This window comes from Trachinotus anak, unplaced genomic scaffold (assembly GCF_046630095.1).
Source record: "Trachinotus anak isolate AG129_WGS33_773 ecotype Australia unplaced genomic scaffold, CSIRO_AGI_Tana_v1 ptg000007l, whole genome shotgun sequence".
NCBI lineage: Eukaryota > Metazoa > Chordata > Actinopteri > Carangiformes > Carangidae > Trachinotus > Trachinotus anak.
The window spans coordinates 8,325,223-8,349,356 of NW_027273858.1; the positions used below are offsets into that span (position 1 = coordinate 8,325,223).

At 41.3% G+C, this 24,134-nt stretch overlaps 1 long non-coding RNA gene across 2 annotated transcripts; it reads left to right on the forward strand.

Annotated features, from left to right (window-relative positions):
• Positions 1-8,591: 8,591 nt before the first annotated feature.
• LOC139622433 (uncharacterized) lies at positions 8,592-13,767 on the forward strand. Of its 2 annotated transcripts, XR_011691254.1 has the most exons (4): positions 8,592-10,869; positions 11,113-11,242; positions 11,809-11,883; positions 13,406-13,767. It is a non-coding gene; the product is annotated as an uncharacterized lncRNA (long non-coding RNA). The 2 variants fall into 2 exon arrangements; XR_011691253.1 differs by having other exon boundaries at positions 8,592-11,242.
• The last annotated feature ends 10,367 nt before the right edge of the window (positions 13,768-24,134 follow it).

Below are 24,134 nucleotides of genomic sequence, written 5' to 3' on the forward strand. Positions count from 1 at the left end.
ATGATTTATGGAGTATATTCTAATAATCCAAAAAAAATATGTTTTGTTTGGATAAAGTAATCATTAACCATCACAACCTAATACTATTCACACAATTATTGAGTTAGCTTAGTGTTGCTTTAATCTGTTACCCACATCCCCATATTCTAATATGGACCAATAATATAAATTATTGCTTCATTTTACGCCGTCACAAGTCAAAACAGTTTGGAACCACTGTTCCGGGGGACACAGTATCTTCCAGCATCTGTTCCTAAACTCCAAAGCAGCTGCCATTGTTTTAAGGATTTCTCGTCACGTCCTTGTTGAGTGATCTGTTACCACTCACCTGAGATCAGCCTGGTGTTTCTGGCGGAAACCAGTGTTTATAAAACAGGACATTTTTGCTTGTGCATTGGTCTGTGGTCTGCCTTTCCTCACTGCCTGTCAAAGGCTCGTGTTACAGAATCTTCAAGGCTTTTAAATGGAATCCTGAACCGAGATCCAAAGATGAGAAAATATTCCTCCATGCGTTAATAAAACCAATTTCCTGTACTTGTACGCATCTTTCTTGAACATTTTGTAGTAAGGAAAAAACATATATGTAAAACCAAGAAAAATATGTCTTGGCAAGCTCATGAGGAAAGATGGAAAAAGGGAAAGTATGAGAATAATATTTTAAAAAGTACACTCTACACTGTGGTGTTTTGCATAATATTGCCTGTGTTTTAAAGGAAACTGCAGTTGTTATTAGTGAAAAAAATAAAAATATTAACCAAAATTCAGTTTGAGCATTGAAATATTTCCCTAATCACAGTACATACACATTTTCAGCCTACAGGAGGATTAGCCAATACAAAATGAAACTGCAACAGAAATACTTTTTAAAACAATGTGACCATGATTGCTAATGTTATTGTGAAAAAAAATATATAATTAAAAAAAAAAAAAGAAATCCACCTGTTAATGTTAAGTTTCCTCTCGTCACTAGATGGAGACATTGATTCAGGTCTATTGTGTTGCCATTGCCAGTTAGCCCACTGCCACACCCACCCGCTCTGATTATTCCAGTGAACACACAGCTCCAGCAGACAGTCTCGCTCCGGGGCGGCTGAATATCAATGTAGAGAAATTATGCACATCTTCCAAGTCAGAGAATTCAACAGCATTTGGTTTGCCAACTATTCCCTGAAACACAAAGGACAAAATGATGCTTTGAGCATGTTTTATTTTTCATCTCGCACTTGATATGTGGCACTTGACATCTCATCTGAACTCCCACAGACACTAAAGAAACATGGTCTTTTTTATTATTTTTTTCTTTTTCTTTTTATTACTAAAAGGTCTCTGGAGTTCATGGTGACACAATTCAATTCGATCTGAGCTGACGTCGAATCCAGTCAAGCGGCGCGACTTTAAATGGCTGCTGAATTGAAAAGCAGCTTAAACCAGAGTGATTCATATCTGTGCGTCTCTTTGTGTTTCAGTGTTTAATTAAAGACAACGATTGAAGAAAAAAAACCTTCACTGACAACCAACCTCATTAGGGAGACTCTTTTGCCAAATCCCCACTTAATGTGCAGCATTAATCATGCCTTGTTTGGGGGTAATGATTTTGATTTTCCCCCGCTATGTGGGGATGTTTTAGTCAGTTTTATTTAGGGTAGGTCATGTACATTGATGGGTGGTGAGACTTTGGACTTCATGTGTGAGCACGCATGTTTTTATATTCAAACCTTAGTGTAAAACTTTAGTTAGACATCCCTGTGTGCAACAACAGTGTCAGGATGGTGATGTATGTTCTGGGGATTTCTCCTTGTCTGGCAGGGAAGCCATTATCGTGTACAGTCCAGCTGACTGTGGCCTTGAAGCATCAGCAGATGTGTGGGGCTGTTTGTCATCTCAGGTTAGCCGTCTGTGGCTCTATTAACAAGGCCTACTGTACCATATACCATGACATACCGCCACTGAACAGGAACAAAGTGGTGTCTGTATGTGGTTCTACTTCTGCCCTTATTCTTTTGAGAAAAGTTTGAGTTTTAAACCTTTATTTTATATTACTTAGCGCTAATTAACCTCTGGCCAAAGGTTAGGGTAAGGGTTTAGGTGACAAATGTTGAGGTAATGCTTAAAGCAATGTTTTAACTTTTAACCATTAAATATGAAGCTCCGCCAGCAGTCCGTTAGCGTAGCTTAGCACAACGATTGAAAACAGATAGAAACAGCTAGCCTGGCTCTGTAGGAAGACAACAAAATCCACCTGCAAGCACCTGTAAGCTCCCTAAGTTAGATCTTATCTCACGTGTTAGATCTTGTGTAAAGAAATACAGACTGACGCGAGGGCCGAACAAGATCTTAACACAGCACTGACAGATTATCACGTGCAGCCTTCGGTTGTTTTCTTACACCTCCGCTGACACAGGGCTACATTATCATTCATTTGAGGTCATGTGTCTGGCACCGTGCCAAATGCAAGCCTAGACGTCTCTCTAACATCTGTGAAAATCATCAGGCTCTGTAGCCGCTAAATGCTCCGTTAGCTAGCTGCTAATTTTGCTGGTCTGCCGTTTGTTACTGATCAGGCAGTGTACAGTGGGTTTTTAGTTTTTTTCTTTCTTTTTTTTTTTTTTTTTTTTGCTGAAAACAGCTGACTGCTGTGGCTCCAAACCAGGCAGGCGAGAGCTTTGTGAGTGAGCAAAAACAGTGCAGAAGAGCCAAAACAAAAAGCTGAAAGATGCTAAACTGCTCCGTTGGGTTTAGGGAAATGTAGTTTGCTGTGTATTCATCTTTACACGTGACTTATTCCACATTACATACAGTCATTTGATTCATTTTTAATATAAAAGCATTTATCAGTGGAGCATTCAGTTTAAGGGCCACTATACATACATTTTCCGTGTTTTACAATGTACACCTACTGTCAGTACCGGTATGTATTGACAGATGTAATATATTAGTATTTATGTTTTAGTGTGAGTGGATTACTTGCTGATGCTGTGCTGCTGGCATACATGTATCACTTCAAACAGCCAGAGGCCAGCACCAGCTCCAACGCTGTCTCCGCTATATTCCCTCGCCAGTTCTGTTGCCATGGTGAGTGCATGCTGTTTTGTGTGGTTGCCATGGAGACCCCGTATCACAGCCTTCCTCTTGCTCTCATCATGTTTCTACATGATCATTTGTATGCCTCCCGTACACTAATGCTTTAAAAAAACATGAGCAGCACAGGGAAGTGCCCTCAGGGATTGCCTTCTGTAGAAACATGCCGAGGTATTCCTGGTGCTGCTTCAGTGGATGGCAAAAATGCCAAAGCAGCTGTGTGACTTTCTAAATCTGTGACTTTGCATGTTTTATAATGAAAGTGTCAGATGTATGAGAACAAATTCAGAACAATACCGTCTCTTTTTCTTTCTCACCAGTGAGTCCATAGCTAGGGAAGGCAAGAATGCCAAACGCCTCCCACTGATATGGTAATAATATTCCAGCCAGTGTGCTTAGATAATGACATCATTTGTTAGTTGAGTCCCTCTAACAGTCTGTTCATGTCTTTCACACTCACAGGATATTGTGCGTTTCTGTGTGTACTGCATGTGTGTGTGCATTCGTGTCTGTCCATTTGTATGCATGTGTGTCTGACTGTACTGTGAACCACATGTGGGAATGTTTGCATCCCATTCTCAGGGCAGAAGGCAAGCGGCAAAGGTCACTGATGTTTTCCCCTAGCCATTTTCAGAGGAACTTTACAGTTAATGGGGCACAACAATGTACCTGCCTTCAGGCCATTCAGGGCTTTGGCATTTCGCTTCCATTGCGTGCTGGCTCCTGTATCCCACTCGTGGTCTGTTTAGTCTGTGGTTGCTTCGGTGACATCAAAAGGAGAGCAATCTTCTTTAATCATTAGGGCTTGGCTAGGTGCACTTCAGGATTTGCTGGTTTGTTCAACCTGTTTTTCCATCTTCCAGCTACAATGATAGCTTGTGGATGGGCAAAATGTTTTTCTTTCCTTTCCCCTCCTTTTGTTTGTTGACACTCTCTCACTAGATCTGAGCCCAGACCTGCCTGAGCGCATTTATAAGAAACCCACATTCCCACAAGACGCTCATTTGGAAAACAGTCATTTGCAGCTCCAACATCTCCTAAAAAGCACTCTGTACTCCAACTCTCTAATCAGCATTACCGTGAGGTAAGCAGCCATCACTGACCCCAAACTTATGCCTGTCCTTGTGCCTACAAATTATGAAAGCTTCGGGAGTAGCTGTCCTTCCACCACCGGGATCACATAAACAGCATTTAGATATTATGACAGAGGCATGATTATCACCTCTGTTTGTGTTGACCTGACGAGATTCATTTGAAGCGAATCCTAAGCAACTCTAGATAAACAGTTGCAAAGTTGCCACCATTATGTGATTTAAAGACCATATCAAAACACAGTCTGAAAAGAAACTTGTCACCAGTCCAACAAAGTGTCATCAGAAAAATGAAATAATGTGGCCATTATGCTCTCTGTCCCTTCTCTTCACCCTGTTTCCTGCTCTCTCTCACACAAATAAAACTCTGATACACCACAGACACTCAGTAAAAATTGAAGGTGCAGATCGTTGACAGGAGTGGAAACAGTCATCTTTGCTCTCTTTCCCTCCTCCATGAAGTATACCTTGCTCTTTCCCTGCCCCTGTATAGCACTCACTACACTGCCAGGAATCTCTCTGTGTCCTCTGACCTTTAATGAGGTTCACTTCCTCTGTAATTGTACACACATACGGTATGGCATGAACGCATGCTTCTTGTGTCGGTGTGTTTATTTTTATGCATCTGTGTGTGCATGCCTGTGTGTGTGTGTGTCTATAAATGTGATGAGCACAGAGTACCCATTCAGACTTTGAGTCAAGGTGAAGGTGTTAAGCTGATGAAAGCTTTCTCTTCCATTGCTCTTCTAAGTGAACTTTACACACATACGCACGCGTTCCAGCAGATCCATTACATCCGGCCTAAAACCAGCATCACTAAAGACTTCCGACATTGTCCTGACTGTGAAAGCACCCGGCTGTTAGCGCATTTATCATGAAGGCTTAGAGTTGATTCTGATTGTCTTTCTGCACCACTGACACACAGCAGGAAGACATTTCCTTGACTCAACAACAGGGAGGGAGGCCTTTTTTAGCAGAGCCATCTTCTTTCTACACTCTCCTTAGCTCTCTGCCTACTCATGACCTTACCCTGCCTGTTTTTGTGCTCCATCAGACTTCCCCAAGTAGTGCTAATTTGGCATCCTGTGTCTAAAATTCCTTTTCCAGTCATTGCAGCCTCTGAGCACATCAGCTACTTCAGCAAGCAGCATGTCTAGACGTGGGTTTTGTTTGGAGAAATGAATCTTACAAATAAAAAGGGTCATAATGCCCTATTGCTCAATAGTTTTTACTGGGTCCTTGTATGATGTTATGAGGAGTAAAGATGTCACAGCTAAATGCTACATGTTGAAGACAGAATAGGGTGTAGAATCAGGTGCTCAAACTAATTTCAGTCAGTTAACTCACATGGAATAGATTATTATTTAAAATTAGAATAGATACAGACTTGGCATAGAGGCTCTGATCTCATCACTCCCCACAGGGACTATTCATCAGCATGAACAGGGATTGGGGTGGATGGTGAGACCTGAAATGAAATGCTCTTTGATCTGTCACAGCAACACTGTCACATTCATAACAGAAACAAAAAATGCATTAAAAATCCAAAAATCAAAAGTCAACCAGACAACAAAACATTTTACAAACATTTGTACTACAGTCAAATACTGCAAACACGTACAGTGCCTGCAGTGCAATCACTTTCATGGCTTGCTTACGTATTCGTTGCTTGACCTACAGATACAGTATGTGTTGCCGTGAGAAGAGTATGTCATGTGGACTCAAGCTGACTCCCTGAACTACTGGTAGTTTTGCACCTGTTTGATCATAAACCAACTTTTGACCTGATGATGGAAATTTAAGGGATCACAAAAGTGGATAGCTCACCCTGAGCATCCATGAATGGTTAAAGTTCAATGGTAACACTGGTTCTGTTGTCTGTAATTGCAAATTTAAAGAATTTAATAAGAAACAAGTACACAACCGACTCTGACATCAGAGACAAATGCAGAGATCCTGTTAATAAAGCTATGCAATATGCTGTAATAGAGGTCACTCATGCTGATAAAACCAATGCAACAAAGCTCACTGACTGTATTTTATAATGTTGTCTGTTCTGTTTGAGCAGATGAGATAGAGAGGAAATTACATTTAATGTGCCTGAAAATGAACAACAGACAGGACCATCACCAGATCAAAAATAATGATAAAAAAAATAATTAAAGGAAGCTGAAGAATATTCTATATATGCACAGAAGGATGCTGTCACCTGTCACTCAAACTGAAGATGAAACAAATATAAATGTAGACATCTCTATCTTTTATCGTCTTTCTTTTTCACGTCTGCACGCATGAATGGTTGGACACTTTGATCACCTCAGTGTCGGGGCTAAGATAACACAGAGCTCATGGTGTTCTTTTAGTCATGTTTAAGCACAAAGAGCCCCCCCCCCCCCCCCCCCGACCCCCTCCCCTTCCCTTTTTAGTCTGTGCTGATTCACAACGGTCTGCAACCAGCCAGCTCTGGAAGCTCGTCTCCATGGAGACAAGGGTGGGAAGGAGAGTGATGATGTTGCTGGCAGAACAGCAGTCCCGAACCAACCATGTGTTTCAGTGTGTGTTTGTGTGGGTATACAGGAGACAGAGAGAGTGCTCATAATTTTCCCTCTCTAAAGATGGGTAATTTGGTTGTCCAGCACTGCATGCAAGGTCGGTTATTTTCAGTCCGATGGATAACTACGTGACCTGTCAAATTCAGGGAGAAATACAAACTGCATGCATTGATAATCAACATCATGCTCGCCATTGATTGATGGGACCGGTTGTGACAAGCGGAGTGCAACCAATTTCTTGTGACACTCATATTCTCACATATTCAGATTATAGATAGCAACACAAAAAACGAAGCCACATTTAACAACTAGCTGTTAAGCTGAAATGTCAGTATGAAGGCTTGACTCCATCTCTCATCGTCTTTGGAGGGCTGCCATTGATAAATTCTTCACAGAATCTAATTTCAGAGGAACTAGAGAATTTAGCCACATTGACACCAGGGGAAAAAAGGTTTGACAGTTAATAGTAGTGTTCAGATACTTCAATGTTATGTCGTGTCTACAGAACTGGAATTTCTGGAAGCAATTAAGATGTGGACTATGTTGCGGTAGATTTGATACAGAAGTTTAGTGAATACCTGAGAGTCTTTGTCGGAGAAAGAATGGCATTTGGTCACAGTAATCTTTCAATGTAATGCCGTAACTCACCCGTAACTAGGTGGGACTGCTGCAAATGCAAACCCACTATGTTCTTCTCATGTTCTATATTACACAGTGATTTGATCTCCTTTCAGATGCTTCACACACAGAGGGGGGGAAAACTGTTCAACTGGTCTGAAACACTGCGGTTTAACTCGTCCTCACAGCCACACATTTCACTCTACACATTTTTTGTCAGAAAGCAGGCAAATTTGTCGTCTTTCAGACAATGTGATTACCAAAACACAGTGATACAGAATTTGAACTATGGGCCTCTGAGCGACAGGAGTACCATCCAACTGCCCCAATGGCTCCAATGTTAACTGACACCAGAAAATATGGATTCAAACAGAGAGGCATTAAAAAAAAGGTGGTCTGAGTGATCGGATCTCAAATGTCCTGGGTGCGTTCACACCTGTACTAAGAGCTGACCACTTGTGATCGGATCACTCAGGGCGGATTAATACCAGATCTAAAAAGGGCTGTAAAGTCCACTGAAATGTTCAGGACTGCTAAAATGACAAAAACTTCACTATGACGTGGCACAAACACTCATCCACAGCCAGAGTGCCTTGTGTTGTCTATGAGGGAGCCTGATGTCGCGCTTCAGGACGGACTGATGCATGTTTCCAAATTAACTGTCCTTGGGCAGGTGAATAACATGTGACACTTAAGACTTTTATTTAGTCAAAATTGCTTTCAACTGAAGGAACTATGTATTTATGAATGATGTGTGATTATATGTATTAGTAACCTGAACCTACTGCACAGCTGCTGTTGCTCTTTTACTGTCACTTACTGTCGCAGTTTATGAACTTAAACCATTCCTTCACTCGCAGATGAAGTTTATGGATTTAGTTTCACTTACAGCTGATGTTTTTCTTGTTGCTTCATGTTTGCTTGTTTACTCTGTGTCCATGAGACTGTGAGTAGGGCCTACTCATGTTGTGTAAATCAGAGGTCTTCAACAGGGGGTCCGCGACCCCCAGGGGGTCCGCGGAGGTACTGCAGGGGGGGTCGCGAAATCTTTGGTTGATTAGACAATTTTTTTTTTTTTCCCACAAATTGAAATGTCTTTAAATGCACATTAACATGAATCCAACATATTGTAGCGAACGGAGAAATGGAGGCAGAAGACGTTATCTTTCAGTCAGCAATGCACGCACTCAGCTACACACAGTAGCTATCTCAAGCTAGGTGCCGGTTCACTCACAGCAGGAGACTACCCCAGACCTGTCCCACCAGGCCCCCTGTACACAAAAGGGAGGACCCGCCCCTATCGCTGCTGTGCCAGCGATAGGATATGTTACAGTGGCTTTATTATTTAAATAGGAAAATAGCTAAATGGGGGGTGGCTTCACTTGTTGTCTTTGTGTAATGCTGTAAAATTTCTTCAGAAAATGCACTTTCTAGTTGTAAATATCAACCAATACCAATACCACAAGTGTAGAGTAGCACACAGTACTCTAGAGATGACAGCAATGATCATGACGATACGGTGGTACAATGCAGGTGTTGCATCAACATTAACAGAGGGACAGGCGTCTGTATGTGCCACTGAAAACATCTTTGTTCTGCTGACCTGCTGTGAACCCACCTCGCTAAAATTCAGCTCAAAAGTTTGGATGCCATGGTGATGGAGAGATGGCATTTTTAGAGGGGGCTGAGGTAGGAGGGGAGGGGAGGACCTGTTAGTCATTGTTTAGTGGTGTGCGTTAACGAGTTTATGGTACTCAGCAGGAGAGAAAAAGATGGAGAGATTGGTCGATAAATAGGTTAGAGATGCACAAAATATTATGTCACTTAATCACTGTAACCTTCCTGTGTGTGCTGTGTTGAAAATATCCTGCACAATAAGTGGATCTATATAAACAAACAATAGACAAGGGAGAGATGAAGATTTTCACTATGCAAATAAAGGGTTCCTTCTATAAGATCAGTTGTTTTTCTTTCACCTGTTGTGAAAGTATTAGAAATTACAATAAAAGCCTTTCAGATTTCACTGGTCTTTTTCCATTCTAGACCATAAGACCGGGCATAGCTTGAAAACACTATATCTACATACAGTTTCAAATTTATCAGAGGATATTAAAAGCTCACAACTGTTGAAGTGAAGTGCTGGCTTGCAGGTAGACATCAGAGAAAGGAGGGGAAACCTGTATAACCATAAATCCTATTTTTTATACATCAGCGATATGGTGGCAAGTTGAATGCAGACTTCATCTCCTGTGGTAACTCAGAAAACACTAAAAGGGGCGGCTGGGACGTCGCCCATTAATTAACTTGGCAAATAAATTAAAGCAAAGCACTGAAGACTGTGCCTCCTTCGTCCAGCTAGTTCAACAGACAGATGATAACTCAACAAAAAAAGGTTAACGGGCTGGGTGGATGATGTTTGCAAACATCAAATTGGCTAGATTAGCTATGGTATTAGCAACATGGCCCGGTCCAAGGTGAGCTTGTTGCTTGAAGGGGGTGATGTTTTAAGGGTAGCCTGTAGCTATGTGGTTCCTGTTTGCTGCCACCAAGGGAAAAGAAAACCGTTTTGTTGAAGGCTGAAAGCTGAATGCATCTCTCAACTTTTTCACTAAAGACACAGACCAGACATCAGTAAAAACACGTCCACGTCCTGCTGTCGCCATGAGCTGCGTAGCTTCTTCGTTCAACTCGTTTCCTTGCTAGATAATTTTCTAACAAGCTAACTGTTATCTGTATCAAGGCGAATTGTACTGAGTGTGTTCAAACTGCAAAACAGACAAAACCTGTGTGCAATCTTAAGGTACAATACAGACATTTTTTTCACACACACTCAGGTGTAATTAATCATTATTGCTATCAATCTTACCTGTGCTATTCATGCATTGACAAGTCAAAATGTCTTCTGTGAAGGAGGTCTATTATCTCAAAAAGCAAAGCACAGAGAAATTAGAGGAGTGTCCGACTCCTCTAATTTCCGACTGTAGAATATTAAAACAGTTAAGGCATGGTGGTGAGATAGCTGCAGGAAAAAGTATAATAAAAACGTTGGGAGATATGTTTCGTTTCCTCCGTGTGAAATTAAATATGAAATGAAAAATCTGTGAAACGTCCCTCTGTGTAAATGTTGTATATGTTACTGCTTGTATAAACTGGCAAAGAATATGCACTTTTTTGTAAAGGCCAACTACAAACTGCAATAACTGTACTGTGGTAATTAGCGCAAGGTATTAAACACATGTAGTATGGAGGACGCAACATAGCATTTCAGTTTTTTTTTTATTACTACCAGCAGTAAGGATATTCTCTCTAAGGTTTGGTATTAACTTGAGCACAGTGGCTAACCAGCACCACACAAGCCAACTCTAAAGTTTTGTCCAAAGCGTATTTAGAGGCCCTACACGCCCATGGTTCATTCCAACAGGTGTTTTTGCTCATTTTGCCTGATTGGACCTCCTCTCAGGTCTGTGTGGGTGTTTTCTCTCTAATTGTCCCTCTCAAGTAGGGGCAACTTCACCTCTATCTCTCTAATGGTACATTAAGTTTTTATTGCCTAATTTCAAATTGGCAGAGGATTCATCAGCCAGCATAAAACAAACTACCTGTTCGGGTGTGCAGGGCCTGTATAGGCAGTTTGCTTCTGTTTTGCTGTTTCTGTTTAGAAGCACATGTATTTTCCAAACTCTCAGCAGAGTTTTAATCAACAGAAACAGATTAATCAGTGTTTCAAAAATAGAAATGTTCACTTTGTCCTTTTGTCTGTCTGTTTTCCACAGAGACTTCGCACCATGCATTGATCATCACTACTTCTGACTGTGGCAGAAACAATACATTGGAGGCTTTATGGGCATAAATGCGATGCTGAGAACCATCATGCCGGCCATAATCTTTAAAGATGTCCAGCAGGTATGTAAAGTGATTTGTTCTTCTACAAGCAAAGACTTGGGCCTTCAACTTCCTGTTTGTCAGAGTGAGCACGTGTAGAGGGCTTAGCACAGCAAAAGAACCCCTTTGCCGGAGGGTTGCTAAGGAAGATAACATAGCAGAATATATTATGATGAAATTAACCAAGACAACACTGACTGACATTTAGAGCTGGAGGGGTAACAGACTTGTAGCGTAATCAGATTTTGCAACTCATCTCTTCAACATGAAGACATAGGGATGTAGTAGCAGAGCCTCAGGGGAAAACAGATGACATTTTAATGAGTATAATAAGGCACATCTCATATTTACAAAATCCAAACAGGAGTCATTGAGGGGGATATGGGTTAATATTGTATTTCAATAAAAACACCAGTAGTACAGTTCTAAAATGCCAAATATGAAATCTTCATTTTAACCTCTGAGTCAAATCATTTTGTGTCGTGCCAGTTTTGGTCCCACGCAGACAAGGTTTACCTCACGTCTTTCCTCTCATCACCTCTCTCATGAGTGCTGCATTTGTTTTTCGCTCTCTCTGCCCTGCTTAGAAGAGAAGAGCTCTCTCACGCCGGTTCTCCATCTTCTGGGAATGCCATCCAGACAGTAATGGCCCATTTAAGAAGGTAAATGCAATTCCATGCTGTTTCAAACAAAGTTATGTCAAGCTGTAATGGCAGATAATGGTGCTGTGTGCTGAGTCACAGGAATATGTTATCATCTAGTTCCCAGGATAGGATGGCACGATCCAGATGCAGTCTCATACAATCATTCCACGGCAACATTTATTCTAGAGAACCACAAAACCACACTGATTATCAACAATATTTACAACCAGCACACGGAGTATTCCATCCTACTTAACATTAATAGCTGACAGATAATAATTAATTTCGCCAAGCACAATACAAATTTTGTAGTGTCTGCTGAACATTTATTTTTAAGGAACCATGTACTCTCATGGAAATTTGAATGTTTTGTGCTGTATTTCAAAATCTGATTTTTTTTTTTTTTTTAACAGTTAAGAACTACTATTTTGAACTGTCGTGGGCATCGGGATATTTTTAGGTTTCAGGTTTGTCTTTTGAGGTTTTTCAAAACTTAAAATTACTTAAGCGAGTATAATCATCTAGGCTTGAATTATTCCCATGATACTTTATAACTGGTGAGCTATTTCTGGAGCTCTGTGTAAATACAGATGTTTAAATGAAGCTAGAACCCTGAGCACAGATTGATATAAAGATCACAGAACCGTTTTGCTCCACTGGATAATAAACAAAGATGAGCATCTGGGAAACTGGGACAGTGAAGAGAGGTCATATGGAACAATAGGAATGAGCCAAATTCGGACCCACACTGTTCCTATCGCGCCATGGTCACTCTGCACCTTAAACCACTGTTTAATGATATTAATTAGATAGAAAGTGTTAGTTTATGTATTTTTTTGCAAACTGACAGGAGCTGTAGGCTGAAAAAGAGGACAGATGACAGCTTGAATTTTAGCTACATGACTGCATACTAACCTTTACCTGAATCACACAAACACTCATGTAAATCAACAGTGTCAGTTTGAAGTGGACCTAACTTCCATAACAGAAGCCTCAGTAGTTTTTCTTCACTGCAACAGTTGACTGAGCCAGATCATTAATCATACAGGTGCACAGGCTGACCACAAAGGCACTTGTTTCTTGTCAAAGCCCTCCAGTCTTATTCAACATCTCAGTGACCTGTAGCTGTTTTGAGGTGAATCCTGACCTGAAATACAAGTTTAATCAGGATTCATCACGTGTCTGAAAAGAAAGAATGTTTTTACGTTAAAGAAAGCTTCATTCATTATTTTTTCAGTCATCTCACATCACATGTTGCAGGGAAAAGTATAATTCGAATTTTAATTTAAAGGCACCGAACCTCACCTGTGTACACTTTCTGTTTACTGTAAATTTCAGGATAAATGTGGGTTTCGTCTCATCATCACACATAATGTTATTGCCTTGCTTTCCGAATGGACACGTTGCTGTAAAAGCAATATTTTATGAAGTTAGTGTAATTAAAGAGGGCAGTTTCTGATGTACAATCATGGCTTGGGAAGTGTACTGTCTGCCTGTACTTGTCCTTGAACTAACACCCTTCCTCTGCTCCCCCTGGCAGCTGGATTGACTGGCGAGATCAGGCAGCCTCCAGACATTGCAGTGTCAGCGAAAACAAGGCAAGTGCAAGACCTCTCAGCACATCTACCATTCACACTAGATACAGACGAACATTAAGACGAATACACATCTTTCTCTTAAAGCCCCTTTCGCATGAATCCAGGTATTTGTAAAGTGCACACTCTACATATCTGCAGAGACATGTGACAGGCCTTTGCATCAGCACTCTTACCACAAAACTGCAAGACGCCTCAAGAGGAAAATCAAAATGCAAAAATCAATACTCGGCTCTTTGTCATGTTTGCATTGCATGCTGCATTCATTTTCACAATAAGCAGCCAGTTGTGATGGTAGCGCTTGGCACCAGGAACAACACACTGAACACACTGAATAATACAATACAGATAACAATACAGAAACAGTACAGATTTTTAAGAGCAGTGCTTGCTTCAAAGCAGAATCTGTCTCTGCCAATTAAAAAATGTCATGTTTATTTGCTCCTGGTTGATGTGTTTGCAGACGCTTTACACTATTTGCAGAGTGGATTAACTGACTGTGAGGAAGTGAGCTTTTATGAGACAGTTCCACAGATGGGAAAATGGCAAAAAGAATTTTGTGAAGGGAAAAAACGTAGTGGGCTGAACGTGAATTTGTTGAAAATCAGAGAAGCGTTTCCCTGCATCTCAATGTGTATCTGCATGTTTGATTTTGTGACTGTCCTGAAAAGAATGTCACTGTCAGTCATTTCAGCAAATCCACAAAAACAACATTTGTGTACCTTTAGGTGACAAATACCTCTAATGATCATAGGAATTATGATTCTTGTCAGTCAGAACCAAAAGAGGAAGTGTGGTGTCATAGAGCCATAAAGTGCACTTAGGCCTATGGATAGGCCGTTGCCCGTTTCCAGCTGTCACTCAGTGTGTTTTAACTATGACCACAATCATTCCCTGACTTTAACCAAGTGGTTATTGTTGTAATCGTGATGATAAAGTTCCCCTAACCATGAGAAAGCCTAACCTAACCTAAACTTAACCAGGTTGTTTTTGTGCCTAAACCTAACCAAAGAACATATGCTGATGTTTCAGCGTGGGAACTTGATTTTCAGTGCATGGATGTAAATATGGATATTTCAACAAATTATGTGAGCTTAATTGTGCAGCACCAAGTATGTTTAATATTTGTACATGCTTTGCAAATATAAAATAGACTGTAAGGTTTTTGCTCCCTGCTTTGTACAGATAGTTTAGATTTATATAATGTGCTTAAGGACAATAATGAAGCTTGTGATTCCTCCTCTCCTCTCCTCTAAATCGCTCTCCAAATAAATCCTAATTGATCAAAGCTAAGTAACCCATTCAGTGCGTTGTAGTTCTATTGGAGAGAATCAGGTTGCTTCTTAAGCTCCTTTGTGTGTTATTATTGGTTAGTAACATTAATGACTCCCTAAACGTTTGAGTGAAATCATTAGTAAAAATGGAGCCCTCCATCCCCACAGCTCTTTATCAGTCAGAGAGCACCTGTCTGGACCTGACCTGATTACTGAGAAAAGTAGGTCTGAATTTAACCCTCATTGTTGTCAGACTCCCTGAAAGGACACAGCTCAAAATGAGCCCCTCACTCTTCTCTGTACAGGCTTGGTACCGTTAAAAGGAAACGTTATGTGGTCCTCTATTTCTGCCTTTTAGAATATAGCATGTGGACATGAGTTAGTGTAGGGTCCTCGTAGGTAGACGCACAAAATACATGCGCTTGTAGGTGTGTTTCAGCTTCACAGCTCTCCTGTTGATCTTTGATGAATAACCTGCTGTAATATGTGGTAGCTGAGATTACATGTTTTGATGTTAGACATAGGACACGTGTGTTTCACTGTCAAATGTATAGATACATTTAATATATATACCTTGATGGCAATGCCAAATCAATATATTATGGATCACTGAAAAAGCTTCTGATTGTACCAAAACTAATGTAATAACTTGCATCAACATCCGGTTCTTTTCAAACCGTCCATTTAGTTCTCAGGTTTAATTTTTCTAAGCTTTACTCAAGCTAATGGGTCTGTTTGAATGATTAATAAAAGAAAAGAATTTTGAAATGTTTAATTACATTGATTAATGTGGGTTAGAGGTGTGTGTGTGGGTGTGCAACCACATGGATAATAGCAATTTTTAGATGAATCTGTAGTTAATTTTTGGAGGTGATGCTCCATTTTAGTCAGAATATCTTCATAATATCATTTCACCAGTCCTGGTTCAGATGTTATCGTACCACAGCAGCACTCAAAATGCCAAAGTGTCCATTTTATCAGACCACGGAGCTGCGGCCAAAGGTGGCTAACATAACAAAGCAGCATGCCAGTAGGATATTACTATGCCCAAACACATAGATCTTTAAATGAAGTTTTACAAATTTGCATGGTAAAGTCTTAAAAACACATTTTCATGGAGGAGTGTCTTACTTGGCATATTATCTATAGATTACTGCAATAAAACAACAGCTGCTGTCACAGGCAGACTGATTGGGGTAATAATAATAACCTCACTTGCAATTATTGATTCCCGATAAACATACCAATCAATTTTGAAATGTCAATTCAAATGAGATCGTAGCATCTGCTGTTATTTTGCGCAATAAGGCCATCGCTGAATTGATGCTGAGCTTGATGTGATTCATGTGAGGGCTGTATTCATGAAGGGAACAGCATTCATCTTATGTGATGATTGATTTCTCGTGAAGGGGTTGTTTGATTTGTATGGAGCCCCTCCCCTCATGAGCCTGGGATTGGGGACCCCCTGTAGAGCTGTCTGTCAGGCCCGATCTGGCCTCTGCATGCAGCACATTGATGAGAGACCCTTCGATCCTGGGCATGATGGATGTGAGAAGACACTTCACTGCAGAGGCGTACAGGGTGGCTTTAATGGCAGTCTGGGTAGCTGACATGTCTAAGTTACAGTGGTGGTGCAGATTCCTTTCCAGATTTACATGTGCATTAGCAAAGCCTTAGCCATTTGAGTGAAGGTTTACTATTAGTGTTGTTTCTGGAATTAATGTGGATGAGTGAAATCTGCACTGCATGCCTGGAAAGACAAATGCAATCTGCACAATCAAAGTACCGTTTAATATTTTTATCCATGCTAGCGACCGAGCTCTGTGGATGACAATGTCACATTTTAGGATTTCAGTGAAATGTCTTGAAAACTATTGGATGGATTGCCATGAAATCCAGTTCATATATACATGGCTCCTGGACGATGAATCCTGTTGACTTTGGGGAGTACTCAACTAGCGCAACCAGATTGCCATGAAATTTGGTTCACGCACCCATTCCCCATTCAAGGTGTACAGTGTGGGATTCGGGAAAAAAAAACCTCGGCAACATAAGCGTGAAGTGTGAATATCCCCCACAGTTCTGGGCTGACCACTCCCATCTCACGTTTTTGGAGGTTTGAAATCAGTAAGAGCAGAATTAGGTTTCTGTGCATCACTTCATGTGTCTGACTGTGTTTGGATGATCAAAGTCACACTAATGGCAAATGTAACTGCAGCCAAAAGATCACTGTCTGATCCCAGGACATTGTCTGGTCCTTGCCAAAAGGACAGGATTCAAATTATAGATAAATTATCGACAGATAATGGGGACTGTACATTTGCTTAATCTTTGTCTCTGTCAGTTCCTCAGTAAACCATTGTTATAAAATGCTCACATCTTACATGAGTACCTAATGATGTATGAATATACTTTTCAAATAATTATTCAGAAAATTTTGTGAAAACAGCCCAGGAACAATATTTTTTTCCTTATTAACATTTTACATAATCAAATTATTATTATTCTCAGCATACAGATATTCCTCACTTTCCAAAATAAATGGTATTATTATCAGTACATGCTGTACTAATATAAATACTATACAATACAGTGGTATATTGAAGCATTTTTTTTCTAAGACGGTAATTAGAAGCAGCTCATTAGAGCTGGGTACATGGTAACTGGAACCCTCTTACTATGCACTGGTAATCCTGGATCACCACAGTGATAACCTACTGTACTAGAGATAATCTCATGAGTGTCTCCTTACTGTGATAACTTACGGCCCCCACCATTGACTGCAGGCACACACAATACACACTGAATGGGGTATTTTGTAAATCTTACATCCACAATATGGGATATTTGTGAACGGGAAGAAGACAGACCAATGAGGCACTTCTTATTTTGTGTGTTTTTAGCTGGAGAAAATGTAACAATAGTACAGGCTACATATAAAGATCGTTCAGTAGAGTGGTTTGTAATAATCTAATCAGGAGCTGAGAGGAATAGAGCAGAAATAGCGCAGATGGAAGAAAGAATGGCGCTACATTTGACTGTACATCTCCTTTCTATTCATCTGTCAGTTAGTCAGATTTCTGTGTGTTTCTCCCTGCCTGTCTGTCTTTACTGATGCTGTGTTATAACGTTACGACGCTACGGCAGCCCATTTAGTAGATCACTGCAAGTAGAGAGACACTCTCTTTGATATGTAAATACAACACTCTTACCAAATATAACTCCCCCTCTAAAAAGTACAGCGGGATTTCAACAGTAAGTCAGGTCAGCAGTTATGACCACCAAACCCGCCAACCTAAGTGTGCCCAAAGATAAATAAAGCTGGAAGTGGGAGTGCTATTTAAAGGATATAAAACACAGTTATGTAATATTTGTTATTTTTTAAGACATGTTCAGCTGGCATGTCGCAGTGAGTTGAGAAAGCAAAAATTTAAAATGTTAGAATGGCCAATAAAATCAAGTTGATGTAATAAATCTGCTGGACACAGTCACTCCAGATTGTTATTACTCTTCACCGCAGAAGGGTTTCACTAACATCCTCCTGAGAAAAATGTCTGTTATTCTTATCCACCCAGTTTATATCATTGAGTGTTGGACAAAAAGCAGAAACACTCTCTGCACAATGCCGTGCACTTCATCAGCACCACAAATTGTATCCTCCAGAATGATCAGAAAGTTGATGAACACCTCTCTAAAACAGTTTCAACAACACCTCAACATTATAACCTTCATGAAAGTTGGATTTATTACACAACAGTTGTATTAGACTGCATTAGTTTTAGCTTGGTGCCTTGTTCTACTTAATAAACTGGCAATTAAAGAATTATGAGCAACATTTCTCATTAGTCAGCCAGTATGTTGTAATAGCAATTTATTTTAACATAAAGTGATCTTAAAGTGTCTTTTTATAATGAGAAACTTTCCTGCTGGGAGGAATATGTTGCCATAAACAGATGTGAATGGTTTTAAATTCTCTGTGACTTTGTGGCATTTCCCAGTGCGAGGTGTGAGGCTTATACTGTAAATCCTAATAAGTGGCTGGCTGATGGAGCTGCCTCCTGGCACAATCAATAATAACCACTGCTGGCACCAAGTCAGGGGGACCACGCCCCGAAACACACACACACACACACACACGCACCCGTGTGTGTGTGTGTGTGTGCATAGTGTACATCTGCTGTAAGCACCTATCAGCTTTGGTACATACACACTTTCTATCATACACAATGGAGTTAAGAGAACATATCCAGCTGCAGATTAAAGTGTGAAGCAGTGTGTAATCCTTCTCTGCTCTCACTCCGAGGACTGGGTGTTATAGATGGGGGAAGGTGGAGTGAAGGGAAGATGGCAGAGAGGATGATGATGGTCTTGACTGGAGGACATCACACGTCGCTGGAGCTAAAGCTAGTAATCTGTTGTCAGCTTTCACTGGGGTAGAGCATGGTGAAGATAAATCCTTGTCCCAAACTCTGTCCTTGTGTTAAAATAGTCACATTAATTGATAGATTTAATAACTTTGTTACAGTATCAAGATTTAATTTGTGTATATACTAGGCATAAAAGCGTTGATAAAGCATAAAGTATTTTTAGGCAGCCTTTTTTGTCAACAAGATAAAAACAGGATCGAGTGGTCTGTGGCACAGCTATAATTGTAATTAAATTTAGGCAACACCCCCGTAAGATTTGATTTATTTATTATGTAATTATGCAATCTTAATATATTGAGTGATTAAACTTATGCATTTGCCATAAAGACTGAAGAGTGACTGAAGCGGAACAATGTTTCGCTGTTTCTGTACACAAACAGCCGCGAAGCTGGTGGTGATGGGAAACTAAACTAACACAGTCCCTCCTTCTCCTTCTCTAATGAGATTTTCTGTTGGCCACCAAACAAGCTTGAAATCATTTGAACAGTTATCACATGGAAACAGTCACACGATCACATTTGTTGTTTCTTGTTGTGTCTCTTGAAAAAAAACAGAACAAAACAAATATCTTGGTGGATTTAACTTATTTTGGTGAAGGATAGATGAATGATTTGTTCCGTAATTATTTTTTCAGCGGCAGTACGGTGGTGTGGTAACATGCTATAATCTTTATATGTCTTACAGGTCTGACTGTAATTTGATTTAATTTTGAAACTGCCAGTAATGTTTGTGGAATGTGCAGGTTTGTGTCAGTGAAGTCAGTTAATCTAATTTCAAGTGAAACTGGTTTTGCTCAGATTGACATCAATAAGATTATTGGTGGACATCATGTTCAGTTTCTTTGTAGACTAGCCTTTATTTTTTTTATTGTGAACCATAGCCACTCAAACTGAACTTCAGATCATCTGAGATTAACCCTAGACTCTCTTTTTGCTTAAGTTGAATTTCTAGTTTGATTTTCTAGAAAATTCTGGCGATACTAGCCTCAAAGGTACCATATTGTAGAAAGTGAGATTTCCCAGTCTTTTTCATTATCAAGCAGGTCTCGGCCATAATTTCCACATATATGCCACCATCGAGCTGCCACTGGGAAACATTCCTTCCATGCACTCGCCTCAACGTTGCTGCCAGTCTCTCCTCTGCAGCCACAGTCAATACCATTTCAAACCCCACATGTTCTGGCTGCGACTGAAGGGTAGACTGCTCCTTCTTCTACTTCTGGTAATCCGCTTGCCATATTCCACTTTTGCTGTCCCAGCTGGCCAATCACCCACCTCCCCGATGTCCCCTTTGGTCTCAGATTCTGTGACCATGCACCCTCCCCCCGCTGGCCTGAATTTGACTGTCTGTCCTCTGACTGTCTGACCATCGCCGTTTGCATTTACCGTTGAGTTTTACCGAGCTATAGCAGCAGGCTACAGTCTGTTACCTGTGGTTGGCCTGGCTGTGCATCACTCAGGTCAGCCAATCAGAAGAGAGGCTCAGAGCCTCTCTTCCAGAGCGAAGCCTGAGAAAAGGGATGCAACACTTCACTGAGATGACTTTAAAATATATCTCCCTGTGGATATCAAAACTTAAAAGTAAAAGTGTAAAATATGGGGCCTAATTGACATTAAACAGCGTGGTGGTGGTGGCATACAGCTTGTCAGGAGCGGGGGAGGGGGGGTGTTAACAGCAATATAACCCCCCAGAATAAAGAACCTGTTGTTTAGAGGGAAATCACGACAAACCCTGCCTGTCCGTGTCCCTGTCTGCTCCTCGTTTGTCTTCTCATTTGTTCTTTCATCCTCTCCATGCCTCCTTGGTTTGTCTGTTTCACTGATATCACATTGTTGCTGTCTCACCCCTCCCCATCTCCCACTGTCATTTTCTCCCTCCTCTCTCACCCCACCCCTCCCCTCTGATCTCTCCCTCTGTGTCACCCAGGGCTTTTTGTTCCCATTTTCTCCTCCTCGCCGATTCACTTGCTCTCCTCCCGGCTTGTTACCTAGAACTATCATTGGTGGAGAGCTGCAGCTTGTTGAGGCTGGGAAGGCGTGGTCTTTTCAAAAGTCTGCTGAGTCGTGACCTAAACATTTAGGTGGGTATTGGTTGGATATCGTTTGGATAATATCAGCCTTATGTGCATGTCCCCCCTCCTCTGCTTCACCCTGTGCCTGCCTGTCTCTCTGTCTCACACACACACTTTTACACACACACCTCAGTCAACTCAGCCAGTCAGTCAGCCAGCCAGCCAGCCAGCCAGCCAGTGCCGGGTGCAGTTCTGTTCTGTTCCAGTTTCCAGTAAGCTGATCCTGCTGGCAGAGGCTAGTGGGGAGACTTCCTTTTCTGGAAGGACCTGATGCATCGTGTTAATGATCCGCGCTCTCTCTCTCTCTCACTCTCTCTCTCTCTATGTCACTCTCTGCCTCCCTCTCTCTTTTTCCCTCTCTACTGGTCTATCAGAGGAGCGGAGAGTCTCATTTCATATCACAACGTCTGTGCAGGGAGCAACAGCAGAAATAATCCAGCCAGCAGAGTGAAGAGTCTGTGTGGATCACGCCCCCCTCTGTCTCGGCTTTACGCTCTCTTCTTCTTTCACTAACACCAGTAACACCATTTCACACTCTTTTCCCTCGTTCTCTCTTTGTCTTTCTTTCTCTCTGACCAACCCATTTTCCTTTCTCCTCCTAACTCTGTCTCTCTTTGTGTCTTTCCTGCCATTTTTTTTTTTTTTTTTTGTGTGTCTTTGTCTCTTTCTCTTTTGGAAGGGCGTCTCCAGTCTCCAGCCTCAGGTAGGGAGGACCACATCCAGCCAGGAACACACTACTTCAGTCTGTCTCTCTCCCTGTCTCTTCTTCCCTCCTTTATCACACACATCAACATCCTCCTCCTCCTCCACCTCCTCCTCATCTTCCTCCTCCACCTCTGTCTCTCTACTCTCCTCCTGCCTCCACACCCTGCCTCTGAGTGCGCTGGAGAGAGTCGCCAATTGCGCACGGCAAAGGCAGCAAGTGGGAGTGGACCTCGACAAGCGTGCTTGCAAGTGTGTGTGTTTGTGAACGTGGAGAGGAAGAGGAGAGGAGGAGGAGGAGGAGGAGGAGGAGGAGGAGGAGGAGAGCATCAGCACAGTCCTCCCAGTCTCTCCTCTCTTCACGCGCACTCCCACTCTGCATGGAACAATCCTTCCTTCACTGCTTCTAAATGGACATTTCTGTGGCAACGTTTCACCAGTGAAGACAGCAGCTGCTGCCGCTCCACTCCACAAGCTCCTTCATGCTGGATTTAAAAAAAAAGTGAGGAGAGGAGAGGAACAGGGGGAGATCTCTGAACATGAGTGAGGAAGCTAAGGAGAAAGCAGGCGGCGGGAAAGCAGCCCATCGCAAGAAGAAAGGCAAAAAGGTATGAGAGGAAGAGCTTTCTTTGTCTTGGTGTGCTTCCTTTCGCTCAGTTGTTTAGGCTCAGCAAAAGGTGTTTTGTGTGTTTGCATGGGAAGTAAGAGATTGTTGAATGGGTGAGGTTGATGAACCCATTACAAAGTGACTGAAGGTGTGTTTCACCTGTTTTATTGGCTGTTAATAGATTTTCCTTTTTAGTTTGATCATTTATTCTGATCAAGTCTTGTTTCAGTGGCGGTTTGTGTTACATATGAGCAAATTCATTTGAAGTACAGCTTGTACACTGTTTCTTTTTTTTTTTTTTTTTTAACTGTGAATTTTACTGTCAGGTGTTTTTGCATTTTTTCTGCCTTCCACACGCTTGCATGTGGCTCTGACATGAGGGAGAAATATTTGTTTAGCCTCACCTGGAATGCTACCAAAGCCCATTGAAATGCCATCTGTCAGTCACCAGTTATTATAATCCTGACGTTGCGACTGGTTGATCCGGTTGTTTTCCTGTGGGTGATTGGCTGGAGGAGCGGTGGTATGTAAAGTGGAGAGGGAGTATGCATAATGGGAGGCGAGGGGATGTCCTCAGGGGTTAGGGTGGGGGCAGCAGAATGCACGCACTGCATAGGCAGTACTGTCAAACTCCTCCACAGCTGTGCGTGAGCATGTATCTTTATGTGTGTATGAGACACACGCTATATGAAACATATCCATAGCTACCCTGCTGTTTTCATCAGGAGCTGTTATTATGGTTTTTAATTGAAGGCGTTTGGAGCCACAGAAACATGTTTTGACAATGAAGTGGAACGTTGGTTTGTGTGTTTGTGTGTTTGTACTTAGGTGTGTATTTATAGGTGGTTTTCAGTTTGTGGTTCACAGTTAAACACCTTGAGCATGTCTGTTTGTGGTATGAGCATCACTCCCATGCTGTTGTGTCAGTGTGGCTAACCGATGATAAATGTGTTTTGGTGGTGAAAGCCACTGATCGCACACAAACAGTGTCACAAAATATATATGTTCACAGACACACGAGTATTTTCCAGACCCTTTGAGCTGAGTTGGGGCTGAAGCTCAAAGGGGTGGCCATTTATGTCAGGGTTTATAGGCTGGTGAAAGACTAAAGCAAAGCAGAGAAGCACATCCTCAGCAGATAACCACTATTGGTTTTACGGCTAAGTGGGTCTGTTATTGAGAAGGAAATGTATTCTGTGTCTCCCGTTAAATAATTTATAGCTGCTGTGATATGTGCCACCCTTATCAGGGGTAAACTGTCAGTCTGGCTCCTCAATAACAACAAGAGACAAGATTTTCAAACTACTGACTTCAGTACTGAAATGTTGGCACAGTGTGGAAGCTGTTGGAAATTAATACATGTGATCAAACTGAACTTGGTTTATCTCAACATCAAACTGATGTGGGATAACAGCTGAATTAAAAAAGGACAAAATGTCAGAAAGAGCACATTGTTGAAATATCTCATCAGTGGATATCTTTCATGATGACAGTTTCTTTGATGTTATAAAGCCAAGATATGTAAAAGTCCAGCCCAACCAACAGTTTTGCTGGGCTGATTTTATCAGATTTTAGCATATAGATGTAAATGTC